This window comes from Pseudorca crassidens, chromosome 16, assembly GCF_039906515.1.
Source record: "Pseudorca crassidens isolate mPseCra1 chromosome 16, mPseCra1.hap1, whole genome shotgun sequence".
NCBI classification, from domain to species: Eukaryota; Metazoa; Chordata; class Mammalia; order Artiodactyla; family Delphinidae; genus Pseudorca; species Pseudorca crassidens.
Genome location: NC_090311.1, coordinates 84,418,434 through 84,441,366, shown reverse-complemented (window position 1 = coordinate 84,441,366; position 22,933 = coordinate 84,418,434). Strand labels below are relative to the sequence as shown.

Sequence of the window (22,933 nt, the reverse complement as noted above, 5' to 3'; positions counted from 1 at the left end):
GGCGCCGGGGCTGGGCTCCAGTGGGGACCGCCAGGTGCAGGTCGAGGGGCTCGCGGGCCGCATGGACGGCACCCGGGTCCGCGGCCATGTCTGCTTCGAGTCAGGGGACGAACGGAGCATATGGTTTGCCGCTGCCTTCCAGGGACGCCTTCTGGCCGCCTGGCCGCTCAGGCAGGCGGGGAGCGCCCCATCAGACGCTTGCTGTGGTGGGAGGGTCCTGAGGAGGTGGGGCCTGCAGCGGTACCCGGCGGGGGCGGAGACGGCCGCCGCCACCACCGCCGCCACCGCCGCCGCCACCGCCGCCAACGCCACGACCGCCGCGGTCGACAAAATGAGAAGGTGTGTAGCGGGAGGCAAAAAGCCTACAGCACCTGGCGTTCCCAGGGGCTCTCCCGTCCGGGAGGTCTGCCGTCCAACTACTAACCAGGCCCAACCCTGCTTAGCTTCCGAGATCGAGTCGAGATCGGGCCCGTCTAGGGTGGTTTGGCCGTAGACACTGGGGGGGTCGCGGGCTTCCACTTGAGGTGCAGCTTAGCAGGCTCTTGGGCCTTACCGCCGGCCCAGTGGCCCGCCCGCCCCGGCAGGGCCCCGCCGCCCGCCTAGGCAGGGGAACGGAGGTCTCGGGGACCAGGCGGTGGCAGAGGAGTTGGCGACCACCCAGGCCAGGGTGGGAGGGACCCAGGAAACATTTCGGCGCTTGGCCTCCCACCGCAGATCCCGCAGGTCGCTCACAGGGTTGTGGCCCCAGAGGCTTCAGGGCCCGGGGCCTGCGGTCCCTTGTGCATCCCACCTGACCGCCCACGCTGCGCTAGGCGCAGCCCTGTCGCAGACCGGGCCGGCCCTCCTGCCCGACAGCAGCTGGCCCGAAGCCAGTGGGAGCCACCATTGAGTTGGCAAAGCCCCTTAGACCCAGCAACTCCACCCTTGCCCCCACACCACCGTCCGACCTCAGGACCCCGCCCCTGGTGGCCGGCAGTCCCGCGGATGTGGCCTGGGCCCTCTATCCCTCTCCGGCACCCGGCCGCGGCGAAACGGTGGAGGGGGGGCTTTTTCCGGATGGAGCTTTGGAGAGACACCCACCGGCAGACAGGTGGCGGCGCCGGGGCTGGATCCAGTGGGGACCGCCAGGTGCAGGTCGAGGGGCTCGCGGGCCGCATGGACGGCACCCGGGTCGGCGGCCATTTCTGCTTCGAGTCAGGGGACGAACGGAGCATATGGTGTGCCGCTGCCTTCCAGGGACGCCTTCTGGCCGCCTGGCCGCTCAGGCAGGCGGGGAGCGCCCCATCAGACGCTTGCTGTGGTGGGAGGGTCCTGAGGAGGTGGGGCCTGCAGCGGTACCCGGCGGGGGCGGAGACGGCCGCCGCCACCACCGCCGCCACCGCCACGACCGCCGCGGTCGACAAAATGAGAAGGTGTGTAGCGGGAGGCAAAAGGCCTACAGCACCTGGCGTTCCAGGGAGCTCTCCCGTCCGGGAAGTCTGCCATCCAACTACTAACCAGGCCCAACCCTGCTTAGCTTCCGAGATCGAGTCGAGATCGGGCCCGTCTAGGGTGGTTTGGCCGTAGACACTGGGGTGGTCGCGGGCTGCCTCTTGAGGTGCAGTTTAGCAGGCCCTTGGGCCTTACCGCCGGCCCAGCGGCCCGCCCGCCCTGGCAGGGCCCCGCCGCCCGCCTAGGCGGGGGAACGGAGGTTTCGGCGACCGGGGGGTGGCGGAGGAGTTGGCGACCTCCCAGCGCAGGGCGGGTGGGACACAGCAAGCTTTTCGGCGCTTCGTGCCCCGCCCCAGATCCCACAGGCCGCTCACAGGGACGTAGCCCCGGAGGCTTCAGGGCCCGGGGTCGGCGGTGCCTCGGGCATCCCACCTACGCGCCCACGCTGTGGTAGGCGTAGCTCAGAGGCAGACTGGTCCGACCCTCCTGTCCTACAGCAGCTGGCCCGAAGCCACTGGGAGCCACCATTGAGTTGGCACGGCCCCTTAGACACAGCAAGGCCACCCTTGCCCCGACGCCACCGTCCGAGCTCAGGACCTCGTCCCAGGTGGCCGGCAGGTCCGGGGAAGTGGCCTGGGCCCTCGATCCTGCTCCTGCCCACGGCCGCGGCGAAGGGGCAGAAGGGGTGCTTTTTCCGGATGGAGCTGTGGAGAGACACCCCGGAAGACAGGTGGCGGTGCCGGGGCTGGACTCCAGTGGCTGCGACCAGGTGCAGCTCGCGGGGCTCGCGGGCCGAACGGACGGCACCCGGGTCCGCGGCCATGTCTGGGTGACGTCAGGCCGCCCCCTGGAGCGGCTGGTGTGTCGCTGCCTTCCAGGGACGCCTTCTGGCCGCCTGGCCGGTCTGGCAGGTGGGGAGTGCCCCATCAGACGCTTGCTGTGGTGGGAGGGGCCTGAGGAGGTGGGGCCTGCAGCGGTACCTGGTACCCGGCGGGGGCGGAGACGGCCGCCGCCGCCGCCACCGCGGGCGACAAAAGGAGAAAGCGGAGCGGAAGGCAAAAATCCTACAGCACCCGGTATTCCCAGGAGCTCTCCCATCCAGGAGGTCTCCCATCCAAGTTCGAACCAGGCCCGACCCTGCTTAGCTTCCGAGATCCAGACTTGATCGGGCCCGTCTAGGCTGGTTTGACAGTAGGTGTCAGTGGGTCGCAGGCTGCCTCTTGAGGCGCAGCTTAGCAGGCCCATGGGACTTACCGCCAGCCCAGCGGCCCGCCCGCCTAGGCAGAGGAACGGAGGTCTCGGGGACCAGGTGGTGTCGGAGGTTTTGGCGACCACCCAGCCCAGGGCGGGAGGGACCCAGGAAACGTTTCGGCGCTTGGCCTCCCACCCCGGATCCCGCAGGTCGCTCACAGGGATGTGGCCCCGGAGGCTTCAGGGCCCGGGGCCTGCAGTCCTTTGGGCATCCCACCTGACTGCCCACGCTGCGCTAGGCGCAGCCCTGTCGCAGACCGGGCCGGCCTTCCTGCCCAACAGCAGCTGGCCCGAAGGAAGTGGGAGCCACCATTGAGTTGGCAAAGCCCCTTAGACCCAGCAACGCCACCCTTGCCTCCACACCACCGTCCGAGCTCAGGACACCGGCCCAGGTGGACGGCAGGCCCGCGGAAGCGGCCTGCGCCCTCTATCCCTCTCCGGCACCAGGCCACGGCGAAACGGTGGAGGGGGGGCTTTTTCCGGATGGAGCTGTGGAGAGACACCCCCCGGCAGACAGGTGGCGGCGCCGGAGCTGGGCTCCAGTGGGGGCCGCCAGGTGCAGGTCGAGGGGCTCGCGGGCCGCATGGACGGCACCCAGGTCCGCGGCCATGTCTGCTTCGAGTCAGGGGACCAACGGAGCGTCTGGTGTGCCGCTGCCTTCCAGGGACGCCTTCTGGCCGCCTGGCCGCTCAGGCAGGCGGGGAGCGCCCCATCAGACGCTTGCTGTGGTGGGAGGGTCCTGAGGAGGTGGGGCCTGCAGCGGTACCCGGCGGGGGCGGAGACGGCCGCCGCCACCACCGCCGCCACCGCCGCCGCCACCGCCGCCAACGCCACGACCGCCGCGGTCGACAAAATGAGAAGGTGTGTAGCGGGAGGCAAAAAGCCTACAGCACCTGGCGTTCCCAGGGGCTCTCCCGTCCGGGAGGTCTGCCGTCCAACTACTAACCAGGCCCAACCCTGCTTAGCTTCCGAGATCGAGTCGAGATCGGGCCCGTCTAGGGTGGTTTGGCCGTAGACACTGGGGGGGTCGCGGGCTTCCACTTGAGGTGCAGCTTAGCAGGCTCTTGGGCCTTACCGCCGGCCCAGTGGCCCGCCCGCCCCGGCAGGGCCCCGCCGCCCGCCTAGGCAGGGGAACGGAGGTCTCGGGGACCAGGCGGTGGCAGAGGAGTTGGCGACCACCCAGGCCAGGGTGGGAGGGACCCAGGAAACATTTCGGCGCTTGGCCTCCCACCGCAGATCCCGCAGGTCGCTCACAGGGTTGTGGCCCCAGAGGCTTCAGGGCCCGGGGCCTGCGGTCCCTTGTGCATCCCACCTGACCGCCCACGCTGCGCTAGGCGCAGCCCTGTCGCAGACCGGGCCGGCCCTCCTGCCCGACAGCAGCTGGCCCGAAGCCAGTGGGAGCCACCATTGAGTTGGCAAAGCCCCTTAGACCCAGCAACTCCACCCTTGCCCCCACACCACCGTCCGACCTCAGGACCCCGCCCCTGGTGGCCGGCAGTCCCGCGGATGTGGCCTGGGCCCTCTATCCCTCTCCGGCACCCGGCCGCGGCGAAACGGTGGAGGGGGGGCTTTTTCCGGATGGAGCTTTGGAGAGACACCCACCGGCAGACAGGTGGCGGCGCCGGGGCTGGATCCAGTGGGGACCGCCAGGTGCAGGTCGAGGGGCTCGCGGGCCGCATGGACGGCACCCGGGTCCGCGGCCATTTCTGCTTCGAGTCAGGGGACGAACGGAGCATATGGTGTGCCGCTGCCTTCCAGGGACGCCTTCTGGCCGCCTGGCCGCTCAGGCAGGCGGGGAGCGCCCCATCAGACGCTTGCTGTGGTGGGAGGGTCCTGAGGAGGTGGGGCCTGCAGCGGTACCCGGCGGGGGCGGAGACGGCCGCCGCCACCACCGCCGCCACCGCCACGACCGCCGCGGTCGACAAAATGAGAAGGTGTGTAGCGGGAGGCAAAAGGCCTACAGCACCTGGCGTTCCAGGGAGCTCTCCCGTCCGGGAAGTCTGCCATCCAACTACTAACCAGGCCCAACCCTGCTTAGCTTCCGAGATCGAGTCGAGATCGGGCCCGTCTAGGGTGGTTTGGCCGTAGACACTGGGGTGGTCGCGGGCTGCCTCTTGAGGTGCAGTTTAGCAGGCCCTTGGGCCTTACCGCCGGCCCAGCGGCCCGCCCGCCCTGGCAGGGCCCCGCCGCCCGCCTAGGCGGGGGAACGGAGGTTTCGGCGACCGGGGGGTGGCGGAGGAGTTGGCGACCTCCCAGCGCAGGGCGGGTGGGACACAGCAAGCTTTTCGGCGCTTCGTGCCCCGCCCCAGATCCCACAGGCCGCTCACAGGGACGTAGCCCCGGAGGCTTCAGGGCCCGGGGTCGGCGGTGCCTCGGGCATCCCACCTACGCGCCCACGCTGTGGTAGGCGTAGCTCAGAGGCAGACTGGTCCGACCCTCCTGTCCTACAGCAGCTGGCCCGAAGCCACTGGGAGCCACCATTGAGTTGGCACGGCCCCTTAGACACAGCAAGGCCACCCTTGCCCCGACGCCACCGTCCGAGCTCAGGACCTCGTCCCAGGTGGCCGGCAGGTCCGGGGAAGTGGCCTGGGCCCTCGATCCTGCTCCTGCCCACGGCCGCGGCGAAGGGGCAGAAGGGGTGCTTTTTCCGGATGGAGCTGTGGAGAGACACCCCGGAAGACAGGTGGCGGTGCCGGGGCTGGACTCCAGTGGCTGCGACCAGGTGCAGCTCGCGGGGCTCGCGGGCCGAACGGACGGCACCCGGGTCCGCGGCCATGTCTGGGTGACGTCAGGCCGCCCCCTGGAGCGGCTGGTGTGTCGCTGCCTTCCAGGGACGCCTTCTGGCCGCCTGGCCGGTCTGGCAGGTGGGGAGTGCCCCATCAGACGCTTGCTGTGGTGGGAGGGGCCTGAGGAGGTGGGGCCTGCAGCGGTACCTGGTACCCGGCGGGGGCGGAGACGGCCGCCGCCGCCGCCACCGCGGGCGACAAAAGGAGAAAGCAGAGCGGAAGGCAAAAATCCTACAGCACCCGGTATTCCCAGGAGCTCTCCCATCCAGGAGGTCTCCCATCCAAGTTCGAACCAGGCCCGACCCTGCTTAGCTTCCGAGATCCAGACTTGATCGGGCCCGTCTAGGCTGGTTTGACAGTAGGTGTCAGTGGGTCGCAGGCTGCCTCTTGAGGCGCAGCTTAGCAGGCCCATGGGACTTACCGCCAGCCCAGCGGCCCGCCCGCCTAGGCAGAGGAACGGAGGTCTCGGGGACCAGGTGGTGTCGGAGGTTTTGGCGACCACCCAGCCCAGGGCGGGAGGGACCCAGGAAACGTTTCGGCGCTTGGCCTCCCACCCCGGATCCCGCAGGTCGCTCACAGGGATGTGGCCCCGGAGGCTTCAGGGCCCGGGGCCTGCAGTCCTTTGGGCATCCCACCTGACTGCCCACGCTGCGCTAGGCGCAGCCCTGTCGCAGACCGGGCCGGCCTTCCTGCCCAACAGCAGCTGGCCCGAAGGAAGTGGGAGCCACCATTGAGTTGGCAAAGCCCCTTAGACCCAGCAACGCCACCCTTGCCTCCACACCACCGTCCGAGCTCAGGACACCGGCCCAGGTGGACGGCAGGCCCGCGGAAGCGGCCTGCGCCCTCTATCCCTCTCCGGCACCAGGCCACGGCGAAACGGTGGAGGGGGGGCTTTTTCCGGATGGAGCTGTGGAGAGACACCCCCCGGCAGACAGGTGGCGGCGCCGGGGCTGGGCTCCAGTGGGGGCCGCCAGGTGCAGGTCGAGGGGCTCGCGGGCCGCATGGACGGCACCCAGGTCCGCGGCCATGTCTGCTTCGAGTCAGGGGACCAACGGAGCGTCTGGTGTGCCGCTGCCTTCCAGGGACGACTTCTGGCCGCCTGGCCGCTCAGGCAGGCGGGGAACGCCCCATCAGACGCTTGCTGTGGTGGGAGGGTCCTGAGGAGGTGGGGCCTGCAGCGGTACCCGGCGGGGGCGGAGACGGCCGCCGCCACCACCGCCGCCACCGCCGCCGCCACTGCCGCCAACGCCACGACCGCCGCGGTCGACAAAATGAGAAGGTGTGTAGCGGGAGGCAAAAAGCCTACAGCACCTGGCGTTCCCAGGAGCTCTCCCGTCCGGGAGGTCTGCCGTCCAACTACTAACCAGGCCCAACCCTGCTTAGCTTCCGAGATCGAGTCGAGATCGGGCCCGTCTAGGGTGGTTTGGCCGTAGACACTGGGGGGGTCGCGGGCTTCCACTTGAGGTGCAGCTTAGCAGGCTCTTGGGCCTTACCGCCGGCCCAGTGGCCCGCCCGCCCCGGCAGGGCCCCGCCGCCCGCCTAGGCAGGGGAACGGAGGTCTCGGGGACCAGGTGGTGGCAGAGGAGTTGGCGACCACCCAGGCCAGGGTGGGAGGGACCCAGGAAACATTTCGGCGCTTGGCCTCCCACCGCAGATCCCGCAGGTCGCTCACAGGGTTGTGGCCCCAGAGGCTTCAGGGCCCGGGGCCTGCGGTCCCTTGTGCATCCCACCTGACCGCCCACGCTGCGCTAGGCGCAGCCCTGTCGCAGACCGGGCCGGCCCTCCTGCCCGACAGTAGCTGGCCCGAAGCCAGTGGGAGCCACCATTGAGTTGGCAAAGCCCCTTAGACCCAGCAACTCCACCCTTGCCCCCACACCACCGTCCGACCTCAGGACCCCGCCCCTGGTGGCCGGCAGTCCCGCGGATGTGGCCTGGGCCCTCTATCCCTCTCCGGCACCCGGCCGCGGCGAAACGGTGGAGGGGGGGCTTTTTCCGGATGGAGCTTTGGAGAGACACCCACCGGCAGACAGGTGGCGGCGCCGGGGCTGGATCCAGTGGGGACCGCCAGGTGCAGGTCGAGGGGCTCGCGGGCCGCATGGACGGCACCCGGGTCCGCGGCCATTTCTGCTTCGAGTCAGGGGACGAACGGAGCATATGGTGTGCCGCTGCCTTCCAGGGACGCCTTCTGGCCGCCTGGCCGCTCAGGCAGGCGGGGAGCGCCCCATCAGACGCTTGCTGTGGTGGGAGGGTCCTGAGGAGGTGGGGCCTGCAGCGGTACCCGGCGGGGGCGGAGACGGCCGCCGCCACCACCGCCGCCACCGCCACGACCGCCGCGGTCGACAAAATGAGAAGGTGTGTAGCGGGAGGCAAAAGGCCTACAGCACCTGGCGTTCCAGGGAGCTCTCCCGTCCGGGAAGTCTGCCATCCAACTACTAACCAGGCCCAACCCTGCTTAGCTTCCGAGATCGAGTCGAGATCGGGCCCGTCTAGGGTGGTTTGGCCGTAGACACTGGGGTGGTCGCGGGCTGCCTCTTGAGGTGCAGTTTAGCAGGCCCTTGGGCCTTACCGCCGGCCCAGCGGCCCGCCCGCCCTGGCAGGGCCCCGCCGCCCGCCTAGGCGGGGGAACGGAGGTTTCGGCGACCGGGGGGTGGCGGAGGAGTTGGCGACCTCCCAGCGCAGGGCGGGTGGGACACAGCAAGCTTTTCGGCGCTTCGTGCCCCGCCCCAGATCCCACAGGCCGCTCACAGGGACGTAGCCCCGGAGGCTTCAGGGCCCGGGGTCGGCGGTGCCTCGGGCATCCCACCTGCGCGCCCACGCTGTGGTAGGCGTAGCTCAGAGGCAGACTGGTCCGACCCTCCTGTCCTACAGCAGCTGGCCCGAAGCCACTGGGAGCCACCATTGAGTTGGCACGGCCCCTTAGACACAGCAAGGCCACCCTTGCCCCGACACCACCGTCCGAGCTCAGGACCTCGTCCCAGGTGGCCGGCAGGTCCGGGGAAGTGGCCTGGGCCCTCGATCCTGCTCCTGCCCACGGCCGCGGCGAAGGGGCAGAAGGGGTGCTTTTTCCGGATGGAGCTGTGGAGAGACACCCCGGAAGACAGGTGGCGGTGCCGGGGCTGGACTCCAGTGGCTGCGACCAGGTGCAGCTCGCGGGGCTCGCGGGCCGAACGGACGGCACCCGGGTCCGCGGCCATGTCTGGGTGACGTCAGGCCGCCCCCTGGAGCGGCTGGTGTGTCGCTGCCTTCCAGGGACGCCTTCTGGCCGCCTGGCCGGTCTGGCAGGTGGGGAGTGCCCCATCAGACGCTTGCTGTGGTGGGAGGGGCCTGAGGAGGTGGGGCCTGCAGCGGTACCTGGTACCCGGCGGGGGCGGAGACGGCCGCCGCCGCCGCCGCCACCGCGGGCGACAAAAGGAGAAAGCGGAGCGGAAGGCAAAAATCCTACAGCACCCGGTATTCCCAGGAGCTCTCCCATCCAGGAGGTCTCCCATCCAAGTTCGAACCAGGCCCGACCCTGCTTAGCTTCCGAGATCCAGACTTGATCGGGCCCGTCTAGGCTGGTTTGACAGTAGGTGTCAGTGGGTCGCAGGCTGCCTCTTGAGGCGCAGCTTAGCAGGCCCATGGGACTTACCGCCAGCCCAGCGGCCCGCCCGCCTAGGCAGAGGAACGGAGGTCTCGGGGACCAGGTGGTGTCGGAGGTTTTGGCGACCACCCAGCCCAGGGCGGGAGGGACCCAGGAAACGTTTCGGCGCTTGGCCTCCCACCCCGGATCCCGCAGGTCGCTCACAGGGATGTGGCCCCGGAGGCTTCAGGGCCCGGGGCCTGCGGTCCTTTGGGCATCCCACCTGACTGCCCACGCTGCGCTAGGCGCAGCCCTGTCGCAGACCGGGCCGGCCTTCCTGCCCGACAGCAGCTGGCCCGAAGGAAGTGGGAGCCACCGTTGAGTTGGCAAAGCCCCTTAGACCCAGCAACGCCACCCTTGCCTCCACACCACCGTCCGAGCTCAGGACACCGGCCCAGGTGGACGGCAGGCCCGCGGAAGCGGCCTGCGCCCTCTATCCCTCTCCGGCACCAGGCCACGGCGAAACGGTGGAGGGGGGGCTTTTTCCGGATGGAGCTGTGGAGAGACACCCCCCGGCAGACAGGTGGCGGCGCCGGGGCTGGGCTCCAGTGGGGGTCGCCAGGTGCAGGTCGAGGGGCTCGCGGGCCGCATGGACGGCACCCAGGTCCGCGGCCATGTCTGCTTCGAGTCAGGGGACCAACGGAGCGTCTGGTGTGCCGCTGCCTTCCAGGGACGACTTCTGGCCGCCTGGCCGCTCAGGCAGGCGGGGAGCGCCCCATCAGACGCTTGCTGTGGTGGGAGGGTCCTGAGGAGGTGGGGCCTGCAGCGGTACCCGGCGGGGGCGGAGACGGCCGCCGCCACCACCGCCGCCACCGCCGCCACCGCCACGACCGCCACGGTCGACAAAAGGAGAAGGTGTGTAGCGGGAGGCAAAAAGCCTACAGCACCTGGCGTTCCCAGGAGCTCTCCCGTCCGGGAGGTCTCCCATCCAACTACTAACCAGGCCCAACCCTGCTTAGCTTCCGAGATCGAGTCGAGATCGGGCTCGTCTAGGGTGGTTTGGCCGTAGACACTGGGGGGGTCGCGGGCTTCCACTTGAGGCGCAGCTTAGCAGGCGCTTGGGACTTACCGCCGGCCCAGTGGCCCGCCCGCCCCGGCAGGGCCCCGCCGCCCGCCTAGGCAGGGGAACAGAGGTCTCGGGGACCAGGCGGTGGCAGAGGAGTTGGCGACCACCCAGCCCAGGGCGGGAGGGACCCAGGAAACGTTTCGGCGCTTGGCCTCCCACCGCAGAGTCCGCAGGTCGCTCACAGGGATGTGGCCCCGGAGGCTTCAGGGCCCGGGGCCTGCGGTCCCTTGTGCATCCCACCTGACCGCCCACGCTGCGCTAGGCGCAGCCCAGCCGCAGACCGGGCCGGCCCTCCTGCCCGACAGCAGCTGGTCCGAAGCCAGTGGGAGCCACCATTGAGTTGGCAAAGCCCCTTAGACCCAGCAACGCCACCCTTGCCCCCACACCACCGTCCGAGCTCTGTACCCTGGCCCAGGGGGCCGGCAGGCCCGGGGAAGCGGCCTGGGCCCTCGATCCTGCTCCCGCCCACGGCCGAGGCGAAGCGGCGGAGGGGGTGCTTTTTCCGGATGGAGCTGTGGAGAGACACCCTGGAAGACAGGTGGTGGAGCCGGGCCTGGGCTCCTGTGGCTGCGGCCAGGTGTAGCTCGCGGGGCTCACGGACCGAACGGACGGCACCCGGGTCCGCGGCCATGTCTGGGTGACGTCAGGCCGCCCCTGGAGCGTCTGGTGTGCCGCTGCCTTCCAGGGACGCCTTCTGGCCGCCTGGCCAGTCAGGCAGGTGGGGAGTGCCCCATCAGACGCTTGCTGTGGTGGGAGGGGCCAGAGGAGGTGGGGCCTGCAGTGGTACCTGGTACCCAGCAGGCGTGGAGACGGCCGCCGCCACTGACACCGCGGGCGACAAAAGGAGAAAGCGGAGCAGGAGGCAAAAAGCGTACAGCACCCGGCATTCCCAGGAGCTCTCCCATCCAGGAGGTCTCCCATCCAAGTTCTAACCAGGCCCGACCCTGCTTAGCTTCCGAGATCCAGACTTGATTGGGCCCGTCTAGGCTGCTTTGGCAGTAGGTGTCAGTGGGTCGCGGGCTGCCTCTTGAGGCGCAGCTTAGCAGGCCCTTGCGCCTTACCGCAAGCCCAGCGGCCCGCCCGCCCTGGCAGGGCCCCGCCACCCGTCTAGGCAGAGGAACGGAGGTCTCGGGGACCGGTTGCTGGCGCGAGGTGTTGGCGACCACCCAGCCCAGGGCGGGCGGGACCCAGGAAACGTTTCGTCGCTTGGCCTCCCACCCCAGATCCCGCAGGTCGCTCACAAGGATGTGGCCCCGGAGGCTTCAGGGCCCGGGGCCTGCGGTCCTTTGGGCCTCTCACCTGCCTGCCCTCGCTGCGCTAGGCGCAGCCCTGTCGCAGACCGGGCCGGCCTTCCTGCCCGACAGCAGCTGGCCTGAAGCCAGTGGGAGCCACCGTTGAGTTGGCAAAGCCCCTTAGACCCAGCAACGCCACCCTTGCCCCCACACCACCGTCCGAGCTCTGTACCCCGGCCCAGGTGGCCGGCAGGCCTGCGGAAGCGGCCTGGGCCCTCTATCCCTCTCCGGCACACGGCCGCGGCGAAACGGTGGAGGGGGGCTTTTTCCGGATGGAGCTGTGGAGAGACACCCCGGAAGACAGGTGGCGGCGCCGGGGCTGGGCTCCAGTGGCTGCGGCCAGCTGCAGCTCGTGGGGCTCAGGGGCCGAACGGACGGCACCCGGGTCCGCGGCCATGTCTGGGTGACGTCAGGCCGCCACCCGGAGCAGCTGGTGTGCCGCTGCCTTCCAGGGACGCCTTCTGGCCGCCTGGCCGGTCAGGCAGGTGGGGAGTGCCCCATCAGACGCTTGCTGTGGTGGCAGGGGCCTGAGGAGGTGGGGCCTGCAGCGGTACCTGACAGGGGCGGAGACGGCTGCCTCCACCACCGCCGCCACCATCGCCGCCACCGCGGGCGACAAAAGGAGAAAGCGGAGCGAGAGGCAAAAAGCCTACAGCACCCGGTATTCCCAGGAGCTCTCCCAGCCAGGACGTCTCCCATCCAAGTTCGAAACAGGCCCGACCCTGCTTAGCTTCCGAGATCCAGACTTGATCGGGCCCGTCTAGGCTGCTTTGGTAGTAGGTGTCGGTGGGTCACGGGCTGCCTCTTGAGGCGCAGCTTAGCAGGCCCTTGGGCCTTACTGCCAGCCTAGCGGCCCGCCCGCCCTGGCAGGGCCCCGCCGGCCACCTAGGCAGAGGAACGGAGGTCTCGGTGATCGGGTGGTGGCGGAGGTGTTGGCGACCACCCAGCCCAGGGCGGGCGGGACCCAGCAAACGTTTCGGCGCTTGGCCTCCCACCCCAGATCCCGCAGGTCGCTCACAAGGATGTGGCCCCGGAGGCTTCAGGGCCCGGGGACTGCGGTCCCTTGGGCATCCCACCTGCCCGCCCACGCTGCGCTAGGCGCTGCCCTGTTGCAGACCGGGCCAGCCTTCCTGCCCGATAGCAGCTGGCCCGAAGCCAGTGGGAGCCACCTTTGCGTTAGCAAAGCCCCTTACCCAGCAACGCCCCCCTTGCCCCCACACCACCGTCCGAGCTCAGGACCCCGCCCCAGGTGGCCGGCAGGCCCGCGGAAGCGGCCTGGGCCCTCTATCCCTCTCCGGCACACGGCCGCGGCGAAACGGTGGAGGGGGGGCTTTTTCCGGATGGAGCTGTGGAGAGACACCCACCGGCAGACAGGTGGCGGCGCCGGGGCTGGGCTCCAGTGGGGACCGCCAGGTGCAGGTCGAGGGGCTCGCGGGCCGCATGGACGGCACCCGGGTCCGCGGCCATGTCTGCTTCGAGTCAGGGGACGAACGGAGCATATGGTTTGCCGCTGCCTTCCAGGGACGCCTTCTGGCCGCCTGGCCGCTCAGGCAGGCGGGGAGCGCCCCATCAGACGCTTGCTGTGGTGGGAGGGTCCTGAGGAGGTGGGGCCTGCAGCGGTACCCGGCGGGGGCGGAGACGGCCGCCGCCACCACCGCCGCCACCGCCGCCGCCACCGCCGCCAACGCCACGACCGCCGCGGTCGACAAAATGAGAAGGTGTGTAGCGGGAGGCAAAAAGCCTACAGCACCTGGCGTTCCCAGGAGCTCTCCCGTCCGGGAGGTCTGCCGTCCAACTACTAACCAGGCCCAACCCTGCTTAGCTTCCGAGATCGAGTCGAGATCGGGCCCGTCTAGGGTGGTTTGGCCGTAGACACTGGGGGGGTCGCGGGCTTCCACTTGAGGTGCAGCTTAGCAGGCTCTTGGGCCTTACCGCCGGCCCAGTGGCCCGCCCGCCCCGGCAGGGCCCCGCCGCCCGCCTAGGCAGGGGAACGGAGGTCTCGGGGACCAGGCGGTGGCAGAGGAGTTGGCGACCACCCAGGCCAGGGTGGGAGGGACCCAGGAAACATTTCGGCGCTTGGCCTCCCACCGCAGATCCCGCAGGTCGCTCACAGGGTTGTGGCCCCAGAGGCTTCAGGGCCCGGGGCCTGCGGTCCCTTGTGCATCCCACCTGACCGCCCACGCTGCGCTAGGCGCAGCCCTGTCGCAGACCGGGCCGGCCCTCCTGCCCGACAGCAGCTGGCCCGAAGCCAGTGGGAGCCACCATTGAGTTGGCAAAGCCCCTTAGACCCAGCAACTCCACCCTTGCCCCCACACCACCGTCCGACCTCAGGACCCCGCCCCTGGTGGCCGGCAGTCCCGCGGATGTGGCCTGGGCCCTCTATCCCTCTCCGGCACCCGGCCGCGGCGAAACGGTGGAGGGGGGGCTTTTTCCGGATGGAGCTTTGGAGAGACACCCACCGGCAGACAGGTGGCGGCGCCGGGGCTGGATCCAGTGGGGACCGCCAGGTGCAGGTCGAGGGGCTCGCGGGCCGCATGGACGGCACCCGGGTCCGCGGCCATTTCTGCTTCGAGTCAGGGGACGAACGGAGCATATGGTGTGCCGCTGCCTTCCAGGGACGCCTTCTGGCCGCCTGGCCGCTCAGGCAGGCGGGGAGCGCCCCATCAGACGCTTGCTGTGGTGGGAGGGTCCTGAGGAGGTGGGGCCTGCAGCGGTACCCGGCGGGGGCGGAGACGGCCGCCGCCACCACCGCCGCCACCGCCACGACCGCCGCGGTCGACAAAATGAGAAGGTGTGTAGCGGGAGGCAAAAGGCCTACAGCACCTGGCGTTCCAGGGAGCTCTCCCGTCCGGGAAGTCTGCCATCCAACTACTAACCAGGCCCAACCCTGCTTAGCTTCCGAGATCGAGTCGAGATCGGGCCCGTCTAGGGTGGTTTGGCCGTAGACACTGGGGTGGTCGCGGGCTGCCTCTTGAGGTGCAGTTTAGCAGGCCCTTGGGCCTTACCGCCGGCCCAGCGGCCCGCCCGCCCTGGCAGGGCCCCGCCGCCCGCCTAGGCGGGGGAACGGAGGTTTCGGCGACCGGGGGGTGGCGGAGGAGTTGGCGACCTCCCAGCGCAGGGCGGGTGGGACACAGCAAGCTTTTCGGCGCTTCGTGCCCCGCCCCAGATCCCACAGGCCGCTCACAGGGACGTAGCCCCGGAGGCTTCAGGGCCCGGGGTCGGCGGTGCCTCGGGCATCCCACCTGCGCGCCCACGCTGTGGTAGGCGTAGCTCAGAGGCAGACTGGTCCGACCCTCCTGTCCTACAGCAGCTGGCCCGAAGCCACTGGGAGCCACCATTGAGTTGGCACGGCCCCTTAGACACAGCAAGGCCACCCTTGCCCCGACGCCACCGTCCGAGCTCAGGACCTCGTCCCAGGTGGCCGGCAGGTCCGGGGAAGTGGCCTGGGCCCTCGATCCTGCTCCTGCCCACGGCCGCGGCGAAGGGGCAGAAGGGGTGCTTTTTCCGGATGGAGCTGTGGAGAGACACCCCGGAAGACAGGTGGCGGTGCCGGGGCTGGACTCCAGTGGCTGCGGCCAGGTGCAGCTCGCGGGGCTCGCGGGCCGAACGGACGGCACCCGGGTCCGCGGCCATGTCTGGGTGACGTCAGGCCGCCCCCTGGAGCGGCTGGTGTGTCGCTGCCTTCCAGGGACGCCTTCTGGCCGCCTGGCCGGTCTGGCAGGTGGGGAGTGCCCCATCAGACGCTTGCTGTGGTGGGAGGGGCCTGAGGAGGTGGGGCCTGCAGCGGTACCTGGTACCCGGCGGGGGCGGAGACGGCCGCCGCCGCCGCCGCCACCGCGGGCGACAAAAGGAGAAAGCGGAGCGGAAGGCAAAAATCCTACAGCACCCGGTATTCCCAGGAGCTCTCCCATCCAGGAGGTCTCCCATCCAAGTTCGAACCAGGCCCGACCCTGCTTAGCTTCCGAGATCCAGACTTGATCGGGCCCGTCTAGGCTGGTTTGACAGTAGGTGTCAGTGGGTCGCAGGCTGCCTCTTGAGGCGCAGCTTAGCAGGCCCATGGGACTTACCGCCAGCCCAGCGGCCCGCCCGCCTAGGCAGAGGAACGGAGGTCTCGGGGACCAGGTGGTGTCGGAGGTTTTGGCGACCACCCAGCCCAGGGCGGGAGGGACCCAGGAAACGTTTCGGCGCTTGGCCTCCCACCCCGGATCCCGCAGGTCGCTCACAGGGATGTGGCCCCGGAGGCTTCAGGGCCCGGGGCCTGCAGTCCTTTGGGCATCCCACCTGACTGCCCACGCTGCGCTAGGCGCAGCCCTGTCGCAGACCGGGCCGGCCTTCCTGCCCAACAGCAGCTGGCCCGAAGGAAGTGGGAGCCACCATTGAGTTGGCAAAGCCCCTTAGACCCAGCAACGCCACCCTTGCCTCCACACCACCGTCCGAGCTCAGGACACCGGCCCAGGTGGACGGCAGGCCCGCGGAAGCGGCCTGCGCCCTCTATCCCTCTCCGGCACCAGGCCACGGCGAAACGGTGGAGGGGGGGCTTTTTCCGGATGGAGCTGTGGAGAGACACCCCCCGGCAGACAGGTGGCGGCGCCGGAGCTGGGCTCCAGTGGGGGCCGCCAGGTGCAGGTCGAGGGGCTCGCGGGCCGCATGGACGGCACCCAGGTCCGCGGCCATGTCTGCTTCGAGTCAGGGGACCAACGGAGCGTCTGGTGTGCCGCTGCCTTCCAGGGACGCCTTCTGGCCGCCTGGCCGCTCAGGCAGGCGGGGAGCGCCCCATCAGACGCTTGCTGTGGTGGGAGGGTCCTGAGGAGGTGGGGCCTGCAGCGGTACCCGGCGGGGGCGGAGACGGCCGCCGCCACCACCGCCGCCACCGCCGCCGCCACCGCCGCCAACGCCACGACCGCCGCGGTCGACAAAATGAGAAGGTGTGTAGCGGGAGGCAAAAAGCCTACAGCACCTGGCGTTCCCAGGGGCTCTCCCGTCCGGGAGGTCTGCCGTCCAACTACTAACCAGGCCCAACCCTGCTTAGCTTCCGAGATCGAGTCGAGATCGGGCCCGTCTAGGGTGGTTTGGCCGTAGACACTGGGGGGGTCGCGGGCTTCCACTTGAGGTGCAGCTTAGCAGGCTCTTGGGCCTTACCGCCGGCCCAGTGGCCCGCCCGCCCCGGCAGGGCCCCGCCGCCCGCCTAGGCAGGGGAACGGAGGTCTCGGGGACCAGGCGGTGGCAGAGGAGTTGGCGACCACCCAGGCCAGGGTGGGAGGGACCCAGGAAACATTTCGGCGCTTGGCCTCCCACCGCAGATCCCGCAGGTCGCTCACAGGGTTGTGGCCCCAGAGGCTTCAGGGCCCGGGGCCTGCGGTCCCTTGTGCATCCCACCTGACCGCCCACGCTGCGCTAGGCGCAGCCCTGTCGCAGACCGGGCCGGCCCTCCTGCCCGACAGCAGCTGGCCCGAAGCCAGTGGGAGCCACCATTGAGTTGGCAAAGCCCCTTAGACCCAGCAACTCCACCCTTGCCCCCACACCACCGTCCGACCTCAGGACCCCGCCCCTGGTGGCCGGCAGTCCCGCGGATGTGGCCTGGGCCCTCTATCCCTCTCCGGCACCCGGCCGCGGCGAAACGGTGGAGGGGGGGCTTTTTCCGGATGGAGCTTTGGAGAGACACCCACCGGCAGACAGGTGGCGGCGCCGGGGCTGGATCCAGTGGGGACCGCCAGGTGCAGGTCGAGGGGCTCGCGGGCCGCATGGACGGCACCCGGGTCCGCGGCCATTTCTGCTTCGAGTCAGGGGACGAACGGAGCATATGGTGTGCCGCTGCCTTCCAGGGACGCCTTCTGGCCGCCTGGCCGCTCAGGCAGGCGGGGAGCGCCCCATCAGACGCTTGCTGTGGTGGGAGGGTCCTGAGGAGGTGGGGCCTGCAGCGGTACCCGGCGGGGGCGGAGACGGCCGCCGCCACCACCGCCGCCACCGCCACGACCGCCGCGGTCGACAAAATGAGAAGGTGTGTAGCGGGAGGCAAAAGGCCTACAGCACCTGGCGTTCCAGGGAGCTCTCCCGTCCGGGAAGTCTGCCATCCAACTACTAACCAGGCCCAACCCTGCTTAGCTTCCGAGATCGAGTCGAGATCGGGCCCGTCTAGGGTGGTTTGGCCGTAGACACTGGGGTGGTCGCGGGCTGCCTCTTGAGGTGCAGTTTAGCAGGCCCTTGGGCCTTACCGCCGGCCCAGCGGCCCGCCCGCCCTGGCAGGGCCCCGCCGCCCGCCTAGGCGGGGGAACGGAGGTTTCGGCGACCGGGGGGTGGCGGAGGAGTTGGCGACCTCCCAGCGCAGGGCGGGTGGGACACAGCAAGCTTTTCGGCGCTTCGTGCCCCGCCCCAGATCCCACAGGCCGCTCACAGGGACGTAGCCCCGGAGGCTTCAGGGCCCGGGGTCGGCGGTGCCTCGGGCATCCCACCTACGCGCCCACGCTGTGGTAGGCGTAGCTCAGAGGCAGACTGGTCCGACCCTCCTGTCCTACAGCAGCTGGCCCGAAGCCACTGGGAGCCACCATTGAGTTGGCACGGCCCCTTAGACACAGCAAGGCCACCCTTGCCCCGACGCCACCGTCCGAGCTCAGGACCTCGTCCCAGGTGGCCGGCAGGTCCGGGGAAGTGGCCTGGGCCCTCGATCCTGCTCCTGCCCACGGCCGCGGCGAAGGGGCAGAAGGGGTGCTTTTTCCGGATGGAGCTGTGGAGAGACACCCCGGAAGACAGGTGGCGGTGCCGGGGCTGGACTCCAGTGGCTGCGACCAGGTGCAGCTCGCGGGGCTCGCGGGCCGAACGGACGGCACCCGGGTCCGCGGCCATGTCTGGGTGACGTCAGGCCGCCCCCTGGAGCGGCTGGTGTGTCGCTGCCTTCCAGGGACGCCTTCTGGCCGCCTGGCCGGTCTGGCAGGTGGGGAGTGCCCCATCAGACGCTTGCTGTGGTGGGAGGGGCCTGAGGAGGTGGGGCCTGCAGCGGTACCTGGTACCCGGCGGGGGCGGAGACGGCCGCCGCCGCCGCCACCGCGGGCGACAAAAGGAGAAAGCAGAGCGGAAGGCAAAAATCCTACAGCACCCGGTATTCCCAGGAGCTCTCCCATCCAGGAGGTCTCCCATCCAAGTTCGAACCAGGCCCGACCCTGCTTAGCTTCCGAGATCCAGACTTGATCGGGCCCGTCTAGGCTGGTTTGACAGTAGGTGTCAGTGGGTCGCAGGCTGCCTCTTGAGGCGCAGCTTAGCAGGCCCATGGGACTTACCGCCAGCCCAGCGGCCCGCCCGCCTAGGCAGAGGAACGGAGGTCTCGGGGACCAGGTGGTGTCGGAGGTTTTGGCGACCACCCAGCCCAGGGCGGGAGGGACCCAGGAAACGTTTCGGCGCTTGGCCTCCCACCCCGGATCCCGCAGGTCGCTCACAGGGATGTGGCCCCGGAGGCTTCAGGGCCCGGGGCCTGCAGTCCTTTGGGCATCCCACCTGACTGCCCACGCTGCGCTAGGCGCAGCCCTGTCGCAGACCGGGCCGGCCTTCCTGCCCAACAGCAGCTGGCCCGAAGGAAGTGGGAGCCACCATTGAGTTGGCAAAGCCCCTTAGACCCAGCAACGCCACCCTTGCCTCCACACCACCGTCCGAGCTCAGGACACCGGCCCAGGTGGACGGCAGGCCCGCGGAAGCGGCCTGCGCCCTCTATCCCTCTCCGGCACCAGGCCACGGCGAAACGGTGGAGGGGGGGCTTTTTCCGGATGGAGCTGTGGAGAGACACCCCCCGGCAGACAGGTGGCGGCGCCGGGGCTGGGCTCCAGTGGGGGCCGCCAGGTGCAGGTCGAGGGGCTCGCGGGCCGCATGGACGGCACCCAGGTCCGCGGCCATGTCTGCTTCGAGTCAGGGGACCAACGGAGCGTCTGGTGTGCCGCTGCCTTCCAGGGACGACTTCTGGCCGCCTGGCCGCTCAGGCAGGCGGGGAACGCCCCATCAGACGCTTGCTGTGGTGGGAGGGTCCTGAGGAGGTGGGGCCTGCAGCGGTACCCGGCGGGGGCGGAGACGGCCGCCGCCACCACCGCCGCCACCGCCGCCGCCACTGCCGCCAACGCCACGACCGCCGCGGTCGACAAAATGAGAAGGTGTGTAGCGGGAGGCAAAAAGCCTACAGCACCTGGCGTTCCCAGGAGCTCTCCCGTCCGGGAGGTCTGCCGTCCAACTACTAACCAGGCCCAACCCTGCTTAGCTTCCGAGATCGAGTCGAGATCGGGCCCGTCTAGGGTGGTTTGGCCGTAGACACTGGGGGGGTCGCGGGCTTCCACTTGAGGTGCAGCTTAGCAGGCTCTTGGGCCTTACCGCCGGCCCAGTGGCCCGCCCGCCCCGGCAGGGCCCCGCCGCCCGCCTAGGCAGGGGAACGGAGGTCTCGGGGACCAGGTGGTGGCAGAGGAGTTGGCGACCACCCAGGCCAGGGTGGGAGGGACCCAGGAAACATTTCGGCGCTTGGCCTCCCACCGCAGATCCCGCAGGTCGCTCACAGGGTTGTGGCCCCAGAGGCTTCAGGGCCCGGGGCCTGCGGTCCCTTGTGCATCCCACCTGACCGCCCACGCTGCGCTAGGCGCAGCCCTGTCGCAGACCGGGCCGGCCCTCCTGCCCGACAGTAGCTGGCCCGAAGCCAGTGGGAGCCACCATTGAGTTGGCAAAGCCCCTTAGACCCAGCAACTCCACCCTTGCCCCCACACCACCGTCCGACCTCAGGACCCCGCCCCTGGTGGCCGGCAGTCCCGCGGATGTGGCCTGGGCCCTCTATCCCTCTCCGGCACCCGGCCGCGGCGAAACGGTGGAGGGGGGGCTTTTTCCGGATGGAGCTTTGGAGAGACACCCACCGGCAGACAGGTGGCGGCGCCGGGGCTGGATCCAGTGGGGACCGCCAGGTGCAGGTCGAGGGGCTCGCGGGCCGCATGGACGGCACCCGGGTCCGCGGCCATTTCTGCTTCGAGTCAGGGGACGAACGGAGCATATGGTGTGCCGCTGCCTTCCAGGGACGCCTTCTGGCCGCCTGGCCGCTCAGGCAGGCGGGGAGCGCCCCATCAGACGCTTGCTGTGGTGGGAGGGTCCTGAGGAGGTGGGGCCTGCAGCGGTACCCGGCGGGGGCGGAGACGGCCGCCGCCACCACCGCCGCCACCGCCACGACCGCCGCGGTCGACAAAATGAGAAGGTGTGTAGCGGGAGGCAAAAGGCCTACAGCACCTGGCGTTCCAGGGAGCTCTCCCGTCCGGGAAGTCTGCCATCCAACTACTAACCAGGCCCAACCCTGCTTAGCTTCCGAGATCGAGTCGAGATCGGGCCCGTCTAGGGTGGTTTGGCCGTAGACACTGGGGTGGTCGCGGGCTGCCTCTTGAGGTGCAGTTTAGCAGGCCCTTGGGCCTTACCGCCGGCCCAGCGGCCCGCCCGCCCTGGCAGGGCCCCGCCGCCCGCCTAGGCGGGGGAACGGAGGTTTCGGCGACCGGGGGGTGGCGGAGGAGTTGGCGACCTCCCAGCGCAGGGCGGGTGGGACACAGCAAGCTTTTCGGCGCTTCGTGCCCCGCCCCAGATCCCACAGGCCGCTCACAGGGACGTAGCCCCGGAGGCTTCAGGGCCCGGGGTCGGCGGTGCCTCGGGCATCCCACCTGCGCGCCCACGCTGTGGTAGGCGTAGCTCAGAGGCAGACTGGTCCGACCCTCCTGTCCTACAGCAGCTGGCCCGAAGCCACTGGGAGCCACCATTGAGTTGGCACGGCCCCTTAGACACAGCAAGGCCACCCTTGCCCCGACACCACCGTCCGAGCTCAGGACCTCGTCCCAGGTGGCCGGCAGGTCCGGGGAAGTGGCCTGGGCCCTCGATCCTGCTCCTGCCCACGGCCGCGGCGAAGGGGCAGAAGGGGTGCTTTTTCCGGATGGAGCTGTGGAGAGACACCCCGGAAGACAGGTGGCGGTGCCGGGGCTGGACTCCAGTGGCTGCGACCAGGTGCAGCTCGCGGGGCTCGCGGGCCGAACGGACGGCACCCGGGTCCGCGGCCATGTCTGGGTGACGTCAGGCCGCCCCCTGGAGCGGCTGGTGTGTCGCTGCCTTCCAGGGACGCCTTCTGGCCGCCTGGCCGGTCTGGCAGGTGGGGAGTGCCCCATCAGACGCTTGCTGTGGTGGGAGGGGCCTGAGGAGGTGGGGCCTGCAGCGGTACCTGGTACCCGGCGGGGGCGGAGACGGCCGCCGCCGCCGCCGCCACCGCGGGCGACAAAAGGAGAAAGCGGAGCGGAAGGCAAAAATCCTACAGCACCCGGTATTCCCAGGAGCTCTCCCATCCAGGAGGTCTCCCATCCAAGTTCGAACCAGGCCCGACCCTGCTTAGCTTCCGAGATCCAGACTTGATCGGGCCCGTCTAGGCTGGTTTGACAGTAGGTGTCAGTGGGTCGCAGGCTGCCTCTTGAGGCGCAGCTTAGCAGGCCCATGGGACTTACCGCCAGCCCAGCGGCCCGCCCGCCTAGGCAGAGGAACGGAGGTCTCGGGGACCAGGTGGTGTCGGAGGTTTTGGCGACCACCCAGCCCAGGGCGGGAGGGACCCAGGAAACGTTTCGGCGCTTGGCCTCCCACCCCGGATCCCGCAGGTCGCTCACAGGGATGTGGCCCCGGAGGCTTCAGGGCCCGGGGCCTGCGGTCCTTTGGGCATCCCACCTGACTGCCCACGCTGCGCTAGGCGCAGCCCTGTCGCAGACCGGGCCGGCCTTCCTGCCCGACAGCAGCTGGCCCGAAGGAAGTGGGAGCCACCGTTGAGTTGGCAAAGCCCCTTAGACCCAGCAACGCCACCCTTGCCTCCACACCACCGTCCGAGCACAGGACACCGGCCCAGGTGGACGGCAGGCCCGCGGAAGCGGCCTGCGCCCTCTATCCCTCTCCGGCACCAGGCCACGGCGAAACGGTGGAGGGGGGGCTTTTTCCGGATGGAGCTGTGGAGAGACACCCCCCGGCAGACAGGTGGCGGCGCCGGGGCTGGGCTCCAGTGGGGGTCGCCAGGTGCAGGTCGAGGGGCTCGCGGGCCGCATGGACGGCACCCAGGTCCGCGGCCATGTCTGCTTCGAGTCAGGGGACCAACGGAGCGTCTGGTGTGCCGCTGCCTTCCAGGGACGACTTCTGGCCGCCTGGCCGCTCAGGCAGGCGGGGAGCGCCCCATCAGACGCTTGCTGTGGTGGGAGGGTCCTGAGGAGGTGGGGCCTGCAGCGGTACCCGGCGGGGGCGGAGACGGCCGCCGCCACCACCGCCGCCACCGCCGCCACCGCCACGACCGCCACGGTCGACAAAAGGAGAAGGTGTGTAGCGGGAGGCAAAAAGCCTACAGCACCTGGCGTTCCCAGGAGCTCTCCCGTCCGGGAGGTCTCCCATCCAACTACTAACCAGGCCCAACCCTGCTTAGCTTCCGAGATCGAGTCGAGATCGGGCTCGTCTAGGGTGGTTTGGCCGTAGACACTGGGGG

The 22,933-nt window shown here is 70.0% G+C and overlaps 14 pseudogenes; all 14 read right to left on the bottom strand.

The window, feature by feature from the left end:
• Positions 1 to 359: 359 nt before the first annotated feature.
• Positions 360 to 495, bottom strand: LOC137209669 (5S ribosomal RNA; annotated as a pseudogene).
• A 937-nt stretch (positions 496 to 1,432) lies between these two features.
• On the bottom strand, positions 1,433 to 1,568 carry LOC137209688 (5S ribosomal RNA; annotated as a pseudogene).
• Positions 1,569 to 3,563: 1,995 nt separating this feature from the next.
• On the bottom strand, positions 3,564 to 3,699 carry LOC137209667 (5S ribosomal RNA; annotated as a pseudogene).
• A 937-nt stretch (positions 3,700 to 4,636) lies between these two features.
• On the bottom strand, positions 4,637 to 4,772 carry LOC137209687 (5S ribosomal RNA; annotated as a pseudogene).
• Positions 4,773 to 6,767: 1,995 nt separating this feature from the next.
• LOC137209635 (5S ribosomal RNA) lies at positions 6,768 to 6,903 on the bottom strand (annotated as a pseudogene).
• Positions 6,904 to 7,840: 937 nt separating this feature from the next.
• LOC137209685 (5S ribosomal RNA) lies at positions 7,841 to 7,976 on the bottom strand (annotated as a pseudogene).
• A 1,986-nt stretch (positions 7,977 to 9,962) lies between these two features.
• On the bottom strand, positions 9,963 to 10,098 carry LOC137209586 (5S ribosomal RNA; annotated as a pseudogene).
• Positions 10,099 to 13,183: 3,085 nt separating this feature from the next.
• On the bottom strand, positions 13,184 to 13,319 carry LOC137209634 (5S ribosomal RNA; annotated as a pseudogene).
• A 937-nt stretch (positions 13,320 to 14,256) lies between these two features.
• On the bottom strand, positions 14,257 to 14,392 carry LOC137209684 (5S ribosomal RNA; annotated as a pseudogene).
• Positions 14,393 to 16,390: 1,998 nt separating this feature from the next.
• Positions 16,391 to 16,526, bottom strand: LOC137209666 (5S ribosomal RNA; annotated as a pseudogene).
• Positions 16,527 to 17,463: 937 nt separating this feature from the next.
• Positions 17,464 to 17,599, bottom strand: LOC137209683 (5S ribosomal RNA; annotated as a pseudogene).
• A 1,995-nt stretch (positions 17,600 to 19,594) lies between these two features.
• On the bottom strand, positions 19,595 to 19,730 carry LOC137209632 (5S ribosomal RNA; annotated as a pseudogene).
• A 937-nt stretch (positions 19,731 to 20,667) lies between these two features.
• Positions 20,668 to 20,803, bottom strand: LOC137209682 (5S ribosomal RNA; annotated as a pseudogene).
• Positions 20,804 to 22,789: 1,986 nt separating this feature from the next.
• LOC137209575 (5S ribosomal RNA) lies at positions 22,790 to 22,925 on the bottom strand (annotated as a pseudogene).
• Positions 22,926 to 22,933: the final 8 nt, after the last annotated feature.